The 4,323-nt window shown below is 37.5% G+C and overlaps 2 non-coding genes across 2 annotated transcripts; both read right to left on the minus strand.

The window, feature by feature from the left end:
• Window positions 1–2,391: 2,391 nt before the first annotated feature.
• trnag-ucc (transfer RNA glycine (anticodon UCC)) lies at window positions 2,392–2,463 on the minus strand. Its single transcript has one exon. It is a non-coding gene; the product is annotated as a tRNA-Gly (tRNA).
• A 168-nt stretch (window positions 2,464–2,631) lies between these two features.
• On the minus strand, window positions 2,632–2,703 carry trnap-ugg (transfer RNA proline (anticodon UGG)). Its single transcript has one exon. It is a non-coding gene; the product is annotated as a tRNA-Pro (tRNA).
• Window positions 2,704–4,323: the final 1,620 nt, after the last annotated feature.

Raw genomic sequence — 4,323 nt, forward strand, 5'->3', positions numbered from 1 at the left:
TGTGTTTAAATAGCCTCTTTGGGGTGCCTTGATTTTTCAATGGTTTAAAATCAAATAAAATTGAACTTGTCTAATTATTTTCCTTAAGTCTGCACACCAGAGCAAAAAAGGGGAAAAACACTGTTATATACTTTATCAAGCATTGAAACTTTACTTTGTTAAAAACAACCTGGAATCATGAAACCCAATGCAGGTGCTTCAAGATGAATTTATAAAAAATAAAGTTATTTTTAACTTTACACTGTGATCTCACGATGGCGTTTTATTGCCACTTTAAATCAAATAAAATAGATAAATATAAAACAATACGATTTTGACAATAAAGTCATAATATTTGGCTTATAAAGTAAAACGTATGAGAATAAAGTTGAAGCACATAATAGTTTGAGAATAAAATTGAGCATTATAATATTACATTTTGTATGAAGATAAAGTCAAAATGATTTAAATACATTCATGGCATTTTGAGAGTATAGTCATAATATTTTGAGAATAAAGTAAAAAACGATTAGAATAAAGTCGTAGCATTTTGAGAATAAAGTAGTATATTGGGGGTCTAATATTAGGCTAAACAGAGCGTCATTATCACAACGATAGAATGGACACCGTGGCAGCAGCTTCATTAATGCAAGAGATGGATGTCGAGGATGTAGTTGCGGCCATAGCTAAATAATTTAGCAATAAAGAAATCCTTCCCTCTTCAGCAAAGTTATTAGTATCCAGACACTGCAGCGGTAGGAAATGTAGGAAATGTAATTTATTCAGGAGAAAGAACCAGACAGATTCGCAACGTCCTCAGCGTTGTTTTGGGGTTTTTTCCTCTCTAATTAATACTGTAACTGAGGGGATGTTACCACATACAATATCTTGATATGGATCTATATAATTCACAGCAGTTCCAATTATGTTTCGCTTCACTTGAGTGCGAGCCTATATCTCGCGCCTCCCTTGACAGGCAAACGCATGTCGAAAACTCATGTAGTGAATGTAAGTGTTATGTGTAGTTTGACCAGCGGAGGGCGCTTTACAGTCAGACATTCAACATTACCAGAGAGTCTGTAATACGGAAGGAGTGTTGCTAACTGCCTTGTTCATGTGTTCGTTAACTGTGGAATAAAAGACAATGTACATTTCCCTATGTGTCTCATAGGTGAGCTGCACACAAGAATATTTCACTAATGCACACCTCATTTATGAATAGAGAGCTCGCAAAAACGTCCCACAAATTCAGCTCGTTTATATAGCCAAGTTATCTCCCTGGTTAGTGGTGTTATAGACACTCTCCACTCTGCTGTTATCCACCACATCACTTTCCTTTCGATTTATTCTCAAAATATTACAACTTTATTCTCATAATGCTTCAACATTCTTTTTTTTTTTACTTGATTCTCAAAATATTATGATAAATGACAATTGCAGATTTAAATTGTTAAACTACATTGATTTTATGTTTAGTGTTAGTTTCTGCACTATACACCATGAGCCGATAAATTGTAATTTTCGCTTTGATCCGCAATTTAAATAAAAAATATGTTTGATACATTTATTGTTTATCAGTTGAAAAATCAATATGTGATTTTAATCTTGTGACGTTTCGTGCCTGTCGATACACATATTTGTACAGTTCGTATTGTTTGTTTCACTATTAAAACGATTGTTACAAATAATGATACATGGACTGGTATAAATGGTGTAACAATTCTTCTGATATGTCATTAATATTGGAAAAAAATGTTTTTATCGGTACTTAACTGATGTATGATATCAATGGTGTAACAATTCTTTTGGTATATTAATAATACTGGAAAATGCTATGTTTAATCTGTACTATAAATATGTGATTTTATGTTTTAAAAAGTGTCGTCTAAGAGCAAACATGTGATTATTATTTTTATTGTACAAGTTGTTTTCATTAAAATGCTTGCTTTACCATAAATATAGTAAAAAAAATATACAGTATGTGCAAATATATCTCAATAATAATAAGGTGCACCGATGTACTGCTACAGAGTGTATACCAATAACAAAGCTGTGACAATGTATTGCATATATTTCATGCTTTTATTTATTAGTGGAGGAATTTTGAATCAAGTAATCACATTGAAAACGTTTTAATTAGTTGACATAAAATTAGGAAAGTAATAAAGGATCAACCTGTTACTTTAAGTGAACTATAAACTAATAGCAGGGACCGGGGTTTGATGGACAAACAACGTTTTGATAGGCTCCCCCATCCCACGATGAATTCAATCTCATTAGAACTTCTAGTTTTGAAGTTAATTTCCTTGTTAAATCAGGGGTGGTTGTGTGGTCAGTCTTTGAAGTAAAAGTCATGCATTCATATTGTTTGGTATATGATGTTGGCTTTCAATGGTCGATGTAAAAAGATATTGCGTTGGCCGGGAATCGAACCCGGGTCAACTGCTTGGAAGGCAGCTATGCTCACCACTATACCACCAACGCGATAGAATAAGAAAAAATTCAGATGAAAGTTGTACATGTACAATGTATATGTTGCCAAATTTCTTTGCTTTTGATTATTTTTTTTATAAAAATTGAAAGAGTTCATATCTTTTACCTCAAAAAGAGGTAAAAGAGATGCACATATAAGGTAGAGGAAAATAAAACGATGGGCTCGTCCGGGATTTGAACCCGGGACCTCTCGCACCCAAAGCGAGAATCATACCCCTAGACCAACGAGCCACTGTGGAACAATTCTTAACACTTGTTTTAAATTCTAGCATCATTTATAACAGGCGGAAGTGTTGTACGGAGAATACGCAGGTATATGTCGTATGTCCACCTAACTTATAATAGGATTTCGCGTATCAGAATCAGCTTTATTGCCATGTATGCTTACACATACAAGGAATTTGTCTTGGTGACAGAAGCTTCCAGTGTACAACAATACAAACAATACAAAAACAGAACCAACACATAGGTAATTAAAACAAAAAACAAAAAAGAATACAATAAAAATACAGGGTTCCCACGCGTCCAGGAAAACCTGGAAAATGAAAGACCAATTTTCCAGTCCTGGAAAACACCTGAAAAATGGGGAAAAAAAAGTAAAATGTCCTGGAAACGTTTGCGTTGTCCTGGAACATAATTTTCCCTCCTTGTGGATGAACGCAAACGGGTTAAACATTTTACGCATGAATGTCTGTTTTCAGGTGCCTTCAACGGTTAATATTGGGCTGAAGCGCTTGTCTGCTTTCATTTCTGCATGTAGCTAGCACAGCGCCCCACGTGACACAAACCTGCCAATATGTACGCATTTTGCGTAGCAAGTACGCAATTTGACATCTTAGTACGCGGGTAGGACTTGCCCCTCTAAACTACGGACATGTGAGTTCTGTGGCAAATGTGCACGTGTGGTACACCTGTCTGACAACATGATGCAGCAGCGTGGTGAAGCAGTTTCAACTAATCTTTGCAGAAAAGCGGAGAATAACGAGTCTACCGAACCTACAACGTAACATTCCCGTCCCTCTCCTCCTGCCCTCTGCCTCAGCACCGCTCTACTCAATGGCACTGCTCTGCCTCACTCTCTGTACCCCGTTCCCCATTCGCTGCAGTTGGGCTTAAAAAGGTAAATTGTGTGTGTGTGTGTGTGTGTGTGTGTGTGTGTGTGTGTGTGTGTGTGTGTGTGTGTGTGTGTGTGTGTGTGTGTGTGTGTGTGTGTGTGTGTGTGTGTGTGTGTGTGTGTGTGTGTGTGTGTGTGTGAGCGCGTGTCTTGCTATACTTGTGTGGACCAACCTTTGACAGGCCACCATCATTGTGTGGACATTTGTAGTTGTGAGGACATTTTGCGTGGTCCACACAATGTTTAACAAGCGATTAAACTCTACCAGTTAGGTTTAGAGGTATGGTGTGAATTAGGTTATGGTTAGGCATGTGCCAGTAATGGTTAGGTTTAGGGAAAGTGTGTGGGTTAGACATAGTAAAATCAATGGAAGTCAATACAATGTCCACACAAGTATTAGACAGGAGTGCGTGTGTGTGTGTGTGTGTGTGTGTGTGTGTGTGTGTGTGTGTGTGTGTGTGTGTGTGTGTGTGTGTGTGTGTGTGTGTGTGTGTGTGTGTGTGTGTGTGTGTGTGTGTGTGTGTGAGCGGACCTGCCAGCTTTTGGTAAATGTGAACCGTTACGCGTAAGGTTACTTTCACTGTGGAAACCTTCGAGCCGAAGTCTAAGTGAAAAAAAGAAAAAGAAAGTTTTGGGAGGTGTTTTTTCATAGCAAATCTATCAATCATGCATGTGAATGTCCTGACTGTGACTCACAGGAAGACGCGCGCCAGTATCATGCGCAGGCACAGACCGCG

The sequence above is a fragment of the Xyrauchen texanus genome, chromosome 13 (genome assembly GCF_025860055.1).
Source record: "Xyrauchen texanus isolate HMW12.3.18 chromosome 13, RBS_HiC_50CHRs, whole genome shotgun sequence".
In the NCBI taxonomy this organism is placed as follows: domain Eukaryota; kingdom Metazoa; phylum Chordata; class Actinopteri; order Cypriniformes; family Catostomidae; genus Xyrauchen; species Xyrauchen texanus.